We start from the raw sequence: 18,412 nt of genomic DNA on the forward strand, positions 1-18,412 counted from the left end.
CTTACACGTGTCTTGCCACAACTTGGAAATGGATGGTGGATTTTTCTTGGCAGAGTTGGACTTTTTTGCTGGGAGGTAACAAGCTGCCAGGCAACAAGCTGGCAGGCCAGGCCAGGAACCAAGGTGACCCGTTCATGAAGACCCTGCCCACGTTCGCCCTCGCCTCCACCCCCGTCCATGTGTATTCAGTCCACAGGTGGTGTTGGAAGTCATGTCAGACAGGAAAATAGTAGATGACTAACGCTTGTCCAGACTGGCTATATATGAGCTGTACGAGGAAATACGAGCTGATATTGACCCACCCACTGCAAGATCTCATGCAGTACCTGGGCTGGTGAAGCTGCTGATTGTTCTGCAGTTCCTTGCCGCAGGGACAGTCCAGCATGTATTAGGGGGTGACAGTGGCGCTGGACCAGTCTACTGTTTCAAGAAATGTAACACAAGTACTACTCTGATTTTCGCACTACCCCCTCCCCGTCTTGCGTCCATGGTGTTTGCTCTGGCCTTCTCCCCCTTTGTTACACCCCCTCTCATATCTTTCTTACAGCGCTATCCACTTGTATTCATTTTCAGGACTGCTCACATTCCTGAGCCATGATGAGTTTAAAAAGTGCATTACCAAATACACCATATGACCCCCACCCCCCTTTGCTCTATATTGCAGGTGCTGCGCACCCTGAAAAGATGTGTTCGCAAGCACATTACATACCCTACGGGGGAAGAGGAGCGGAGGAGGATCAAGCAGGACTTTTACAAGATTGCTGGCATGCCCAGCGTCCTGGGGGCTATTGACTGCACACGTGTTGCCTTCACCCCGCTTATGGATCAAGAAATATAGTACTATAACTGCAAGATGGGATACTCACTGAATGTCCAAGTGGTGTGCGATGAAAACCTTAGGATCCTCGATGTTGTGTCACGTTATCCGGGGAGCTGCCATGACTCTTACATCTTGTCAAACAGTGCACTGGGGAAGAAATTTGCCGAGGGGGAATTTGGATAAGGGTGGCTTCTTGGTGAGTGTTTTTGTGTTTTAACAGATGTGGCAGTGGTGCAGGAGGGGTTGCATATGATACCTGTTTTAAAAGTGGCACTACACAGCTGTGAGAGGCCTCTGTTTGGCATACTGTTAGGCGGTGATTGTTGTGTTCCTGCAGGGGATGCTGGATATGGATCTAAAACATGGCTACTGACCCCGCTCACAGCGCCCCGCTCGGAGGCAGAGAAGCGCTACAACAAGTCACACATCTCAACTAGATGTACTATTGAGCGGACTTTCGGGGTACTAAAGAGCCGGTTTCACTGCTTGCATCTTTCTGGGGGATCCCTGCAATATTCCCCTGATAAGGTGGCGGACAGAGTGACTGTGTGCTGCATGCTGCATAACATCGCACTGAAGCATCGCCTAGAGATTGACATAGTAGTGCCTCCAGAAGTGGACATAACCCCCTTGGACAGAGGATCCGATGTAACCAGGGGAAATGCCGTGAGACAGCAGCTGATCCGGGAGTACTTTGCCAGAGTTCCGCAGCCTGTGTAGTCAGCTACCACTTGTGCATTACTGTATCATATATATGAGTTACCAAGGTAAAAGCAAGAAGACATATATGCATAGTGTTCTTTAAACAACAGCTAATATTTAATTCATTAGACAGACCATCTGTATGAATACTTGAAACGTTCATTTATTAATATCATAAATAAATAAAAACTTGTGACGAAACCCTTGTGATGAGAACAGATACGTTTTTTTTACACACCTCGATTCTATCGACACGATACGTTAAAAAAAGCCATTAAGAAACAGACAGACTTTGCTGTTCAAGGTGTTTCACTTGCACCGTCACACAGGATCTTGCTGTTTCACTGCGCCTTGAAAACAGAAACAAAAAAGTTGTTGTGAATTCTGAACGCATGTATCAGTGTATATTGTTAGGGGGGTGGGGGCAGTGTCATACCACAGTATTCATAACTTACCGTATCTGAGGACTCAAGGGCTTGAGGTTTCGGTAGGACAATGCAACATAGCAGAGCTGGTAACTGGGGCTGCCAGGAAACAAAAGAAAAACAACTTTTACTAGTGTACATTATGGGTGTGTCTGGTGGCTGGGAGGGAGGGATAGTGAGGAGGCTCAAAAGTGAGCATGAAAAAAATCAACTATCCAGAGAGGGGCTGGGACACAAGGGAGGGATAGTGAGGAGGCCACCAGCCCTGCCTCTGAATCAAACAGGGTTTAAAAGTACATTTGCCAACAATACTTACTATTGAGAGAGGGGCTGCCACACAGGGGATGGACAGGAGGGTGTCCTGTAGTCCTGCCAGTGAATACAAAAAACAAAAAAAGGTGCATTTGCCAAAAGTGAGCATGAAAAAAATCAACTATCGAGAGAGGGGCTGGGACACAAGCACGTGAGATACTTACTTGGAAGAGCAGGGCTGGGAGTCCAGGAAGGGACAGCAGGGCTGGGAGACCAGGAAGGGGCAGAGGTGGGTTGGCTTGTCGTCCAGGCTGTAAGAAAAAAAACAAGCGAGGTTTCAGTACATCTGGAGGGATAGTGAGGAGGCCGCAGTCTCTGCCTGTGAGGATAGAGAAAACAAGTGTGCGTCTGCCAAGTATGAACACAATAAGCACGTGAGATACTCACTTGGAAGAGCAGGGCTGGGAGACCAGGAAGGGACCGGGGGGGGGGGGGGGGGAGGGGCAGTGGCGTAGCCACGGGTGGGCCCGGGTGGGCAGGGACCCACCAAAATTTGCTTCAGGACCACCCAGTAGCAGTGCACATCATTAACATAGCTGGCAGGGATCCATGGGCCCCACCAGCTAAAGAGTCTCATCCCCAGAGTAGTCAGCAGCACGTTTCCAGCTGCCGGCTCCAGCACTCCCTCCTCCCGCGCATGCTCAGTTCAACTGGCACTTTTGCGCATACTGGTTGAACTGAGTATGCATGGGAGGGGACATTGCTGGTGTTGACAGCTGTGAATGGGCTGCTAAGTGCTGTGAGGATGAGACTGCTTGGGAGTCTTCAGCTCGCGGGGCCCAAAAATCCCCATCCAGCCAAGGTATTTATTTTTACCTTTGCAGGGGCGGGAGAGAGGGAGTAGCAGGCAGAGAGGAAATGCGTGGGTCATGTGCACCCAGTTCACCCCCTGGCCCACCCAAAAATCAAGGTCTGGCTACGTTACTGGGTGGGGGGGGGGGGGGGGGGGGGGGGGAGGGTTTGGCTTGTCCAGGCTGTAAGAAAAAAAAAAAAACAAGCGAGGCTTCAGTACATCTGGAGGGATAGTGAGGAGGCCGCAGTCCCTGCCTGTGAGGATAGAAAAAATAAGTGTGCGTCTGCCAAGTATGAACACAATAAGCACGTGAGATACTTACTTGGAAAAGCAGGGCTAGGAATTTAGGAAGGGACGGGGGGGGGGGGGGGGGGGGGGGGGGTTGGCTTGTCGTCCAGGCTGTAAGAAAAAAAAAAACAAGGTTAAAAGTGCACAAATATGTGTGTGTTTGGTGGCTAGGAAACTATATGGTAGCCACGGGAGATACTTACAATAAGAAGTGCTAAGACACGAGAGTAGGGGAAAAAAAAGAACACATGCATTAGACGAACATATGGGGATAGAGAATATGGGGAGAGATGTGGGAGAGATGTATATAGGGAATAGATAAGGAGAATATACCATTTGCACTGCGGGAACTGACGGCAGGGTCATCCCGCGATACCTCATGCCTCATCTCCCTGATCTCCTGCTGGAGATCCAGAAAGCACATCCTCATCTGCTGTTGCTCCGCGAAATGCCTTTCGGCTTGCTGCTGTAGTTCGTGGAAATTCCTTTTCAGTATCTCACACAGTTCGCTCAAATGGGTGTTGGTCTTCTCCAACCCACGCATCAATGCATTGCCCACCAAATTCAGCTGCTTGCACTGTGCATCAGACACAAGGCGCACCTGCTCACATATGGCATCTGCCAAATACTGAACATGCCCAGCCACTTCTTTAAGCAGTGTGTTGATGATACCCTCATTCCACTTGGCCTGCATCTCCCACAGCTGGTGCCGATCCTCCCATTCCTCTATAGGAGGGGGTGCAGGGGTGCAGACAGTCATCGTTGACTCAACAACAGAAGATATGGGGGTGACATCGACGGGGGTGATATCGACAAGCTGAAGGGTCACGGTTTCTTCTGGCTCCCCATCCTCTCCTCCCTGTGTAGGCGTTAGTAACCATAGCCCTTAAAATAGAAAGGGTACAAATTACACACAAACACACACGCCGCCAATGTCCTATTGTAACTTCATGCAACACACAATGCCACCTCAGTACTCATGTGCTTCTTGTTCATCTTGGCTCAACATGGTGCTGCAGGCTCTGACACCCCTGTGGAAGTGCCCACAACCGGATGGCCACCTACCAAAAAAAAAAAAAAAAAAGGCCAGCCGATTAACAACCGGCTGCTGTGCCCACTACTACTAGTCCCTTCCAGCACCCCACAGAACATCACATTACTCACCACCTTCTCTGTCCTCAGTTGTGGGACCTAGGGTCGCACCTGGCAATCTGGTGTCATCTTCCAGATGTTCACCTACAAAGACAAATACAAACAAGTTTGATCCAAACCCACCCATCACCACAGTTCTTACCGCCACCCCATTGTCTGCAATACGCAAAACAAACACCCTCCATATCACCAATGGCCTCCTCCGATGTGTCGACACCACCACACAGGCCGACTACCTGCTCACGGCCAAGGGTGGGCAACACAGCCTCCTCCAGGGGAGTCAGCTCCAAGGCACAGTGAGGGCCACCCCCTGTACCCTTTCCATGCTTCCACTTCTTCCGTGCCTTGGCTTTGACGACCTGAAATCTTTCCAACGATGCTTACACTGCTCCACAGTGCGCCTCTGCACACCAACAGCACTCACATCCTCCGCAATCTTCCTCCAGATTTGTTTTTTTTTGGGCCAAGCGAGAGCCTGGACTTTTTAAAAAGCCAGCCAAACTCTTCGCATACACGATGCACCAAAACTTCAAGCTCGTCGTCTGTGAATTTTGGTGCATGCTTCCGCTTAGCATTGCCACCAGGGCCCCCACTTTGAACCACTGTTTCCTCCTCCTCCTCCCGTCGGGGAACATTATCCTCCATTACTTCCAGAAAAATAAAATGAAGGAGATGCTAACATCAGGAAAATACAAGAAGAAGAAGCACACTTACCACCCAGCCATAAGCTCATCTCTCTGCATGAAACGTCTCACCTATGAACATGTGCAAGCACCTAACAAAAGGAAATCGGAGTCAAGCAACGAGGCAGACACCACACGCCAGTAGCCGTTGTGTACAAAAAGTCACTCACGCGCCTATAAGCCCCACTTCTGAGTGACGTGTCTTACACGCCCCAGACACACGTATATGATGCGTTTTTGTAGACATGTGTAGAACAGCCACAGTGATACTGTGTGCTTAGCGAATGACTATTGTGCGCATGTGTTTCCTACACCGCTAGCATGGATTTCATCAGATTAGTGATACTTTCATGCATCCACCTTTGTAGTACCGCGCCGGTCATTTGCATGTGTTTTTTTTAGAGCATCCATCGTTTTTTCTAAATCAGTAAGTTTATAATATGACCTTTACGTTTTCGGTTCTTCTACGTTTCTTTGATGCATCGAGCCCTGGGACTGGTAGAAAACCCTACCCCAGTCCTGTTGAAAGTCCTTGCCTTTGATCTCTGTAACAGGACAAGCATCTTTGTCTAGCCCAGTCATAACATAGGCAGCCATGACCTACGCCTACCCCTGTTATTTCTGCCTCTTACTTATCTCGTCTTCCTCAACAGGCAATGAATAGCTTCCCTAGGAGAAATGATCAGCCAAACTGTTGCTTTGTTGGTAAAATATTAGGCTGCAGCTTTTATTAATACATCAGCATGCCATTTACAACAACTTAGTACCCAAGCCCTCTGGTACTTTTGATCTAACCAACAGGCAGGCCCGCCATACTATCTAGCAAGGCCCTCTGCTACTTTTGCCCGGTGGTGGTGGTGGTGTGGAGGTGGTAGCACCAGCCATGAAGCAAGCTGGCCCTGTCCTGCACTCACTCAAGAGTGAGCAGTCCATTGTTCTAGGGGTACACCGGCCCTGCAAACAGGGCACCCCTCTCAATCACTATCATTCTCTAGTCCATCCATTTCCTTTCTGGCTCAGGTATCCTGGGCCTGGGGTAGTTCAGTGGACTTGTCCCAGGCTTCCCCATAACCAGTTGTGGCCTGTGTGCTATGTAAGTTACTGTTCACTCTCTTTTTCTTTGTATCTTGCTAACGGTTACAATAATACCCTCTCCAGAGCTTCCTGCAGGTCATTATTAAACAGGTTGTTACCTATCTTTGAAAGGTGCACCTCATCCTTCCAGTAAAGCCCCTTACTCTTCGGGTCCCCCCACTCGTACATGATATGGGAGCCTCACAGCCTGTGAGTCCACACTCCCAACTGTCTATTTATCTTTTTCCTTCCTCGTCCCCACATCTTCAGGTGCATGCAGCGCCGACGAGGGATGATGTCGGACCACATCAGGTGTGTACCTTGAAATAATGAAGCAATCTCAGCGAGATCCTGCTTAGCAGCGTGCACAAGCTTGACACATGACCACTCCCCTAGATCATTGTTGCTGCGGTGGATAACGATGGCCCTTGGAGAGAAAGTAGCTGGGACCACTGCATTCCCCCTCACCCCATCCAATAAACCTTCACCTTTCTTCCAGCGAGACCCAGGCAGCTGCCATAGGATATCTCCCCAGCTTGCTTGCCTGCCCAAGCCACATATGAATAGCCACCAATCCTTACCATTGCTCCTCGTGGTGCATGTCCTTCGGGACGAGAACAGAGAGTAGTTAGCAGGGTTACACAGGCTTGCATGTTCTATAGGCCCTTTCTAATATATGACTTATAGGTGTGTGATCTCCATCTACCTAGTCGTTGTATTGGGGCTGGTGGCAAACCCTTACATGCTGCTGCTGTGGCTGCCGCTATCTGGAACGATTGCATTCCAAATGCATGCGGGCCAAGCCCCTTTTCTCCTAGGCATCTTTTTAGGACTACAGTGAACTGGAATTTGGACATGGATGTGCCACATTTGTGCATCAGCAGCTGATCTCCCGATGCTGGCCTCACCGCTAAATACCTCGTGACGTTCTCTACCGGACAAGTTTCAACTCCTGCACCTGTGCAGTACTAACTCTACGCCCTTGCCTAATTGGTCAGCTTTAGATCTTTTAATGCGCAAGTGCACGGTGTCCCGCTCTAATTGTATGTCCTTTAGTAACAGCCCGCTGTTCGCTTCCTTTCCTTTTGTTGTTGCTACTAACTTGCTGATTCATAGCGCTGTGAAGGAGGCCAGCGAGAAGACTGTATGGAGCAGACATGTCTCAAAGAGCACTCTCGCCCACCAGAGACATGGCTATCCAGATTTCTAGTAGTATATTGTGTGTAATGGGACACCGTTTATCTGGGGGGGAGGGGGGGGAGGACCTAGCTCCGTAGCCAAGCCTGCCATAAGCCTCTTGACTTAGAACCCTTTTGTGGGATTGGGGTGCCCTTCCACCTGTGCAAAGAATGTGACTGCCGACAGGTGGGAGTTTTCTTCTCAGAAGTGATGAAGTCCACTATCACATCTTCTGGCCAAGGACCTCCATTCCATCCTTTCTCATGTGCGAAACTCTTTATCCGCTGGTAGGCCCTCCATCCTACATTTGCTTGGGGCAATGGACAGAAGGAGCAGCTCTCATGCCTCCAAGGTGCAATGAGCTACAGATTGTCAGGGACCTCCGCTCCCGTGGGGTCAGTCTCCTGAAAACCCTCGCTGTGCACCAACAATCCAGCCTGGGCCACACGCAAACCTTTTGAAAATAAACACCGAAGCCTGTTCCCCTTGAAGCATCTGAGTAAAGCTCCAGTCCTTGGCTGGAGACAGGCTTGCCCTGCCAAACCAAAAGGCCATTGTAAGAGCGCAGAAAGAAGTCCCATATGCGCAGGTCCTTGCGGATTGGCTGCATGATTCTTATGAAATGGCATGGCCTCTTGATGCCCGCTGTAGCGGCGGCTAGCTTGCGAATGAACACTCTCCCCATGACAATGACCCTGCATGCAAAATTCAGATTTCCTATGAGAGACTGCATTGCCATTAGCATGATTTTCTTGGAAGCAATTGCCTTTGTCATTAGTTCCTTAAGCTTGGTCCACTAGCACGCCTTAATAAAAGGGGCCCTTAGTGCATGCTGAAACTTTACCTACCACAAAATGCTTTAATGCATCTTGTGATAAGGATTTTCATGTGCATACCCCTAATTTGATTTTAGGCATTTTAACTCATGAATTAATGTGTGTTAAGTCAATATATGCTAAAACGTTTCACACCTAAAAGTTTTTTTTTATTAAAATAAATGTGTGAAATGAACATAAAAACATCCAAAAATTGAGGGGAAAGGCCAAACGAAATAAAAAAAACTGAATGGTTGCCCTTTGCACATCCCTAGTGTTTGTTTCTTTTAAGAGAATATTTTTATCTACTGTTTGTTTCTTTTAAGGAAATAATTTTATAGCACTTATTGCTACGGTAACATTTTCTTTCTGCTTGTTTTTTTGGTTTGGTTTTATTTTGGCCGACTGTTTCCATATTATTCAATTTTGCTGTCCTTTGACTCTCGTTTTCTTTCCTTTGAACCTGTGACCACCTATTTTTATGTAGAAATTCCAGGCAGTGGAACTATCCCTCCAACCAAAGAGGAAAATAGTTAACCTTTTCCCCCAATAAATGAGGAGATTATAAGACATCAAATAGCAGGATAGGCCTCCTTAACGAGAGCTTAGAGCTTACGTTAAAATGAATGTTATAAGATAATAGATGGTGCTAATGTTAAATAGTTCAGATAGTGCACTGGAATGAAAATAAATCACTGAACTAAAAGGGGGCAGTAAACGGAGGGCTGTGAGGAATGATCCAAGTAGCAGTGCTATTTTGACTTAGTGTTTCTGTAACTGAATTCCATAAATGATATACCTTGGCTCATGCTTAATAACACATGTTGATGCTGTGCCATTAAAGAGCAGCAATCCAACCATGCCAAATGTTTCTGCTATCAGTGTTACTAGGAAATATGTACCAAAATAAAATCACTAAATAAACTGAACCTATGATTTGAGTGCTAAGCTGCTGCCTTAGTACTAGAACCTAATAACCTACCATGTCAACACAACTTTTATCTTTATTAACATTCTTACATACCGCTTAACAAATAAAAATGGCTGTTCAAGCTAAGTGGTTTACAAAAATCCCATTCATAAAATATAAATACAAGCATAAGCACATCTAACAAATTCACTAAAAACCAAGTAGGTCAGGCTATAAAAAGCCATGTCGCCAATGAGAACAGATCTGAGCCACTCACCCTTAATTTCATTTATAGATGGAATTTCAGATAGCAAGTCCTGACTCGATCATAGAGTTCTCTTTGGAACGTACCATCTAGCATTCAAATAAGCCAGTCAACCACTTTTCAGTTCATTAAGGACCTCTTTTACTAAAACCGTGCTAGTGATTCCTGTGTGGCAAATGGAAGTCAGCCCATTCTGGGCGGGAATCCACGTGGTTTAGTAAAAGAAGCCCTAAATGTTAGCAGCGATGGGCAGTAGTTAACTTCTTTGTAGTTAACTGCATACAGGGGCCTGTAAGGCCAATGAGGGCTTACCGCACGCTAACCTGGAACTACCGCCGGCCCAACGCGGCTGCCGGCAGTAGTTCCACCTACTACTACTACTATTTAGCATTTCTATAGCGCTACAAGGCATACGCAGCGCTGCACAAACATAGAAGAAAGACAGTCCCTGCTCAAAGAGCTTACAATCTAATAGATATGACATATATATAATAAATTATAAAAAATTGTGACATAAAAAGCAATTATATAAAAAGTACACCTATAAATCATACATATATATAAATGTAAACAATACATATATAAAATAAAGTACCTAAAACAAGTGTTGTATATTTAAATAAAATAATTAAATAAATCTGTATAGAGTGTCTTATTATTTCTACTGACCTTATGATGTTAGGCTGATATGAAAAAAGATGTCTTTATTAAAATACACACAAATGATATAAATATAATCCTATAAATGAAAAAGAAAACTCACTCATTATTAATATCTAGTATAATTACACAAGACAACCAGTGATAAAAAGATGAAATGATTTCAAAAACACTTGGGGGAAAAATGAGCCACCAGGATACGTGCAAACCCTCTAGAAATCTATACATACACCTAAAGATTATAAAAATAAATATAAAACTAGGCTTAGAGATTATTTATATATAGTGCACTATCATAAGACTAGAATCTGGTGATCCTCTAAAGAAGATAACTATAGGGTTATAAGATGCAGTGTAACTGAAAATACATCTTAAATGTAATTATAATTCTTTTTTAATCTCAGGAGCACATTCAACACGTATATTTATATATGAAAGACCTTCTAACGTCATAAATCTAAACATAAAATCTAATATTGTGTTTGTAAACTATTTTTTATTTTCTCTTTTATATCTTTGTTTATCGTAATTTCATTTGAACCCCTTATTTAAACTGTAAAAAATCTTCAACGTGTGCAATTCATCTTGAACGATAAATAATTAGCCGTCACTGAGTGCCCCCTTTTTTATACGTGTATATATATTAATTAACCCATGAAATATTGTGTCATGTAAATCTAAAAATAAAGAATACAAAATAAATAATAAAAAACATCGGAGTTGATCTTAAAATACCCACGAGATTGAACTTGTCCACAAAAAAAGCATTCACAATTATAAGATAAGGGTGCCAATCACTGAAATGGATGGATTAAAAATGGGTCTAAAACAGATCATATATAGAAGTAAATCTTATCCTTCAGAAAAGTAGCATTATCTTTTTTTTTTTAAAAGGCTGGATTCAAGAACAAGAAAGTACAGTATATATATATATATATATATATATATATATATATATATATATATATATATATATATATATAGGCAAAACCAAAATTTGTGTATATATATAAAAATATGTGGTATAATATCTAAAAATTCTTACGGGCCAGCTTACCATATGTATAGATAGATTGATTAATTAATTATCCACATGTGAGATCTCTCTTATGTGCATTTTTAAATATATGTATACAATTGTTTATACGTTTTTATGTTGCCTTTGACTTTTTGTTGTATGCTTCTGATTTTTTGTTTGTATGTTTTGATAACTGTATATCTTGTAGACTCCTGAGGAAGGCGCTTGCGTGCCGAAACACAGCTGCTGTGTTGAGTCCCTTTTTTGCAATAAAGACTATTTCCATCATTACTTCTCCTGCGGTATTTGAGAAGAGCCAACTCTTCCTACTTTTTGCTTCTTTTTTGAAAAAAAAAAAAAGCCCAAGTGAAAAACACACAAAATCAAGCCATAGGGATATAGGAAGAGCCAGCATTCTTAGTAGACTGGTCACACAGACATCCCAGCAGAACAGTGGGGTATTGCAGTGGACTTCACATAAAAGGTTCCAGGTACACATCTCACCATTACCCCCCTTATATTATATGGTGAGCCCTCCAAAACCCAGCAAAACCTATTGTACCCAACTGTACACCACTATAAAGACCATGCAAACAGCAGCAACAAAGAACAGCAAGAATCAGGGTGCTGAAGGAAATGATCAATCCAAGCAATCAGAGCCACAGTGAAAAACATTTTCCAAATTCCATTCAACAGCTCTCTGCCCAGACAAGGTACTATTTCACAGAAACAATTTGCTCATGAAGTCTTGTTCATGCAGATGTTGTTAAAGAGGTGGCTAGTCTTACATTCCTCAATCCAAACTGCACATGGTGGGTTTTAGATTACGTAGCCTTCAGTCGACTGGTTACAATTGGAGTGGAAAAAACACGAGAATGTCAATAAAAAAATAGGACTAGAACTGATATGTGATACTGAGATGGTGTTCTTGAGGAACTACATCAGTGTCATGGAATCAGTGGCGTAGGTGGGGCCACAGGGGCCTGGGCCCCCAAATTTTATCTGAGACCCTGGTTTTGCTGGCGGGGTCCCCAACCCCCACCAGTTGAAGCGTTGTCCAGCGCCGGTCTCCGGCACTGCTGCATTCCCTGCTCTACTCTCTCTTCTTTCTCATGTCCTGCACGCTCCTTTTAATGAAACTGAGCATGCAGGACATGAGGAGGAAGAGAAAGCATGGCTTGGAACGCGGCGGCGCCAGAGACCAGTGCTGGAAAAGGCTAGCCAAGGTATTTGCCTCTGTGGGGTGCGGCAGGGCAGCAAGGGCAGCAGACTAAAATGTGCCCCCCCCCAACCTTGGGGTCTGGCCCTCTCCCACCGCGAGGTCTGGCTACACCCCTGCCTGGAACTATTGTTACCTGCAACTGATATTCTGTAAGCTGAAAATGACTGCTATTTTGAACATATAATCCCCATCATAATGAGAATTCAGTCAAAATTACAGGGATTGGCTGATGATGTCAACTAGGATAAGACAATGCAAGAATTCAGTATTTGAAAATGATTACTACCATATTGCAGCAATGTTTGTTCCGGTTAAAGTTGAGATAACTACCAGAACAATAACAGTATGAGAAGATACAGCTGCTCATTTGTGCTGTGGCTCATGAGAGACTGAAGTTAGAGCTAGTGGTATAGTCCCACTAGTTTCATTTGCACAGGAGTTACAGTCAGCCTCCAAGGAAAAGTTTGGAAGACTTCTTTGATTTTCTGTTCACTGCAAAGAACAGCCTTCCAGCAGCTGAATCTGGAACAAAGGAAGAGGTTGGGTGTTACCTGAAACGTTCAGACACATCCACAAACAGCTTGCTTGCATTGTCAAAAATGGCAAAAGCTTTTATTAAGGTCAATGTTGCACTTCCCAGCAGTGGAACGGTTATTTAGTTGCGCAGGATAAATGTTAGTACCTTGACCATGGGCGTAGTTTGACTGTTTTATTTGGGGGGGGGGGGAGGAAGGATGGGGTGGGGCACACTAGCATATTCATTTGCATATATATTCCAAAGTAGAGAGGTGTGGTAGCCGTGTTAGTCCACTCTTAAAGGTTATCAATAGAAATCAAACAAAATAAAACGTGGAAAAGAAAATAAGATGACACCTTTTTTATTGGACATAACTTAATACATTTCTTGATTAGCTTTCGAAGGTTGCCCTTCTTCGTCAGATTGGAAATAAGCAAATGTGGTAGCAGATAGTATATATAAGAGAAACATCAAAGCATTACTTTGACAGTCTGACAGAGTGGGAGGGTGGGGGTATGCATGGGGACATCAAAGCATTTCATTGATATTCTAACAGAATGGGTGTTGGTAGGTGAGAGGAGGGTAATAAACAGAGAAATAAACAGAGAAATACAGCTTATGGTTTATAATGGGTTAGAAAACCCAGATCCTTATTAAGTCCTGTTTGTTGTGTGTCAAAATATTCAATCATTCTTATTTCAAAGGTCTTACGTTCCTGTATTATATATATTATATAGCCTAGTGGTTAGGGTGGTGGACTTTGGTCCTCAGGAACTGAGTTCAATTCCCACTTCAGGCACAGGCAGCTCCTTGTGACTCTGGGCAAGTCACTTAACCCTCCATTGCCCCATGTAAGCCGCATTGAGCCTGCCATGAGTGGGAAAGCGTGGGGTACAAATGTAACAAACAAAAAAATCACTGGTGCAGTGTTCTGGTCTTGTGAAGTGTTGGCCCACAGGGGTGGGGGCTTGACTGGCACCGGCTATTTTCATGTGATGTCTGTGCAGATTGAATCTTGTCTTAAGCATCTGGCTTGTTTCTCCAATATAGCATCCTTCGTTACATTTTTTACACTGAATGATATATACCACATTGGAAGATGAGCATGTAAAATAGTCCTTTATGTTGAATATTTTTCCTTTGTGAATGACTTTGGGGTCTTGTGAAATGTTTTGGCATAGCTTGCAGCTGGCTGTGTTACACGGAAACGTGCCCTTTTCTTTTTCCGTCTGTGTTGGAAGTTTACTTCTGATCAGCTTGTGTTTTAAATTTGGTGGCTGTCGGAAGGCCAGCACTGGTGGGGATGGGAATATCTCTTTCAGTAATTCATCTTCCTGGAGTAGTTAGTGGCTGTAGTTCTCTTACGATTTTCCTCAGTTTTTCCAGCTCTGGGTTGTATGTCACTACAAGGGGAATTCTGTTTGTGGCTTTTTTTTCTTTTTACTGTAGCAGATTTTCCCTGGGTGTTTTGAGGGAGGAGGCAATATTCTTGGAGATTATTTTGGGGTTGTAGCCTTTCTGTTTGAAGGATGCAGTCAGGGTTTCAAGGTGTCTGTCTCTATCCTCTGGGTCCGAGCAGATATGGTGGTATCTTGTGGCTTGGCTGTAAATAATGGATCTTTTTGTATGTGAAGGGTGGAAGCTGGAGTTGTGGAGGTAGCTGCATCTATCTGTGGGTTTCTTGTATATAGATGTTTGTATACAGCCATCACTGATTGAGACTGTGGTGTCCAAAAAATTGACTTTTTCTGGGACCATTATTAAATTGACTTGGGGAAAATCCACTGCTTATTTCTGGGATAAGCAGCATCAAATATATTGAGTTTTCTGGGATCTTGCCAGGTATTTGTGACCTGGATTGGCCACTGTTGGAAACAGGATGCTGGGCTTGATGGACCATTGGTCTGTCCCAGTGTGACAATACTTATGCACTTATGTACTTTTTATATTCCCAAAAAAACAGCTCTTTCTCCCTTCCTTCCTTCCTCCTTACCCAGCACTCCCTCTTCCTCTCCAGTAGTATTTCCCCACCCCCTTTCTCATATCATGCCAGTGTTGACCTTAAAAATGCATAGGCTCTCTATATAGTGTGTCATGATTTGGGCTGTAAAACCCTTTCTGATGTTTTGGTGCCATATCAGTAAGACCAACACACAATCTCTCCACTGCAAAACACTGTACATATTCCAATAACTATGTTTTCTTTCACCCCAAAAAACTGCTACAATTTATTAATTCTAAAGAAAGTGGTAGGGCTCCCTTGGTTACACCCAATAGTTAAAATGCTATTCAATCGGCTGCGAGTATTGTCCTGCTCCCAAATGCTCTAATGATATAATAAGATTTTTCTTTCTATTTTCTTTCTTTTTGCCTAGTATCTGGATCCAAAATTGTGGACAAAATTAATGGGGAGAGATTTCCATAGTGAGTACTTGTTTTATTTCTTTTTGTTTAAATTTACGGCTATTGCTTATACATTTATGTTTCAAATGTAAATGTAAAAAATCAATAAATATAAAATGAAAAAAAACCAAACAAAAAAAAAAACACTATACACAAACTTGTGCAAAAACACACTCATAACCTTTCCAGACCATAACAGCACTAATTCTAAGGTCAGGACAAGCCACAACCTTATGCGTGGAAAGGCAGCACTGTAATTGCACCGGGCTCTAAAACACCAATACACTACCTAGTGAAAAAACAAAACAAAAAGGGTTGCAAATACTACATGCTAGCAGAATACTGCATCTTGATCACACATGAAAAACACATGACACAACAGATATGACACAAGGAACTAGAAATAAAAAAAATATGAAGGCAAAATACTGAACTGGAAAGTTATCTCAAGAAGTCAGACTCGGCATGCAGCAATACTAGAGAAATTGAAACTTACATGCAAAATATCACTGATGCACATTTCAAAAAGCTGACATATTCCGATTAATAAATTCTGAATAAAATACTTTTTTCTACCTTTGTTGTCTGAGCATTTAGTTTTTTCTATTCGCTTTGGTCCTAGTGTCTTCTGTTTTATGCAGTGTCTTCTTTCCATTTGATATTTTTTCACTCCACGTCCACCATCCTCCTGTGTCCTTATGCGTCCTGTCTACCATCTGTAGCACTGTTCCTATCCTTCCTCCAGTTTCAGCATCTGACCTCAAAGTGTTCCGATCCAGCCCTTAAATTCAGCAGTTTCCCCTCCATCCATATCCAGCGTTTCTCCTCACTCCCCTCCATCCATGTGCACAGGGCCGCCAAGAGACTAGGCCGGGCCCGGGGCAATGCCGCTCCACCTCTGCCCCCCACCACTGCCGCCCCTGTTGCTCCCCTCGCTGCTGCCGCCCCCCCCCATTGTTCCCCCCGCCGCTGCAGTCCGCGGTCTCACCTGCCTGCCTCCAAGGCTCCGGGCCCCCTTCATTCAAAGTGGCAGTCGCAGATCGCATCTCTTCTGGCCTTCCCTCCCTGTGTCCCGCCCTCGTCTGATGTAACTTCTGGTTTCCGCAAGGGTGGGACACAGGGTGGGAAGGCCAGAAGAGAGGCGATCTGCAACTGCCGCTTTGAATGAAGGGGGTCTGGAGCTGTGGAGGCAGGCAGGTGAGACCGGGGACTGCAGCGCCGGCGGCCTGACCCTGGTGCCGGGCCCCACTTGAAGGCCTGGGCCAGGGGAATTTTGCCCCCCCTGCTCCCTCCCTCTTGGTGGCCCTGCATGTGCATCTACTTCCTCTGTCGTCTCTCCCCTCCATCCATTTCCAGCATTTCTCCTCTCTCCCTTTCCCTCCATCCGTGTGCATCTCCTTCCTTTGTCTTTCCTTCCCTCCATCCTTGTCCAACATTTCTCCTCTCTTCCATGCTTTCCAATCCATCCATGTCCAGCATTTCTCCTCTCTCCCCCGCACTCCGCTCCATCCATGTCCAGCAACTTTCTATTCTCCCCTGCCCTCTCCTTCATCCATCCATATACAACAAATTTCCTCTTTCCCCTGTTCACTCCATCCATCCATGTCCAGCAATTCTCCTCTCTCACTTGCCCTCCCCTCCATGTCCAGCGATTTCTCTTCGCTCCCCTCCCATCCATGTCCAGTGATTCTCTTCTGCCCCTCCCATCCATGTCCAGTGATTTTTTTCCTCTCTTGCCCTCCTCTCCCATCCACGTCCAGCAATTCTCCTCTGCCCTCACCTCCTATCCATGTCCAACGATTCTCCTTTGCTCCCTATCCTCCCCTCCCATCCATGTCCAGTGAGTGACTTGCCTCAGCCCCCCCCTTTTCAGTCCCCATTTGAGTTCCAACCCAGCCCCGCCTGCCCACCCACAGCTCCTCGACAGCCCTCCTCTCCATTCCTGCTGCCCTGCGTTTAAACTTTTTATTTTAAGTTGCAGCAACGGCAGTGAAAAAAAACAGCACAGCAGGCTCACCTCCAGCCTTTCCCTTCCCTCTCAGTGTCCCGCCCTCGTGGAAACAGGAAATACATCATCAGAGGAAGTGCACAGAAGTGCCCCCTAGGGTGCCCCATTGCTTTCCTGGGATGTCTGGGGGACCAGTCTAGTAAAAGTGCTGGCTCATCCTACATCCCAATGGCATGAATCTGTATGTTTTGCACTTATTCAGTTTGTTTTTTTAAATAGACCAAAAAAATTTTTTTTTCCAAAGCACAAAACCATGTTTGAAACAGTATTTAAAAAAAAAAAAAAATAGACTTTTTCTTTTTCGAAAATAACCTTCTTTCCTATTTGGATTTTGGACATTTTGTGCAAAACTTTCAAAATTGGACTTAGACGTCATATCGAAAATGTCCCTCCACATCTACCCATACATTTAATCTTTGATACTCTTTCTCTGGATAGGGGGATCCTTTCCTCATAAATGTTTTCTGGGTCCTCATCATAATGATATTATTGCTTGTGTATGGGAACCACAGATCTGTTTTACTTGGGTTCAGAAAAAAGTTATTTGTAACCCATTCTTGAATTGCTGTTAGACAGGCAGTCAATTTACTCAGAGCCTTAGGTAAGTACATTTTAAGGGGTATTAATATCAACACTTCACTGAGTAGATATAAAACTGAGGATCCATATAACCGAATCAGTGGCTTGAGGTAGATAATAAACAAAGTAGGTGACAGTGTGGATCCCTGTGGACCCTGTAGGTCAATGCCTAAGGTAGTGATGAGGTGCTGCTGAACACTATGAACTGTTGTCCATCTGATAGGATCTGAAGCAGGTAAATACTGTGCAACTGATACCTGTTTCTCAGTTGTGCTTACCATGATGATCCTCAGTGTCAAAACCTGCTGAGAAAACCAGAGGAACTAACACCAAGGTGAATCCCCATCACATTTTGTTTGGAGATCATCTAGTAGGTACATGAGAGCTGTCCCTATTTTGTAAATGGCTTTGAATATACTAGCCAGTTTCTCTCTCTATCCCATCACTGAGTTGAATGCAGACTGTTTATGCTGTAAGATTTCCTAGAAAAAGGAAGGTTAGTTGCTGGCTGGTAGTTTTCCAGCTTGTCCTGGTCAAGGGACCTCTTTTTCAGCAGATGGCACACCACTGTCCTTTTTAATACTGTT

The sequence above is a fragment of the Microcaecilia unicolor genome, chromosome 1, assembly GCF_901765095.1.
Source record: "Microcaecilia unicolor chromosome 1, aMicUni1.1, whole genome shotgun sequence".
NCBI classification, from domain to species: domain Eukaryota; kingdom Metazoa; phylum Chordata; class Amphibia; order Gymnophiona; family Siphonopidae; genus Microcaecilia; species Microcaecilia unicolor.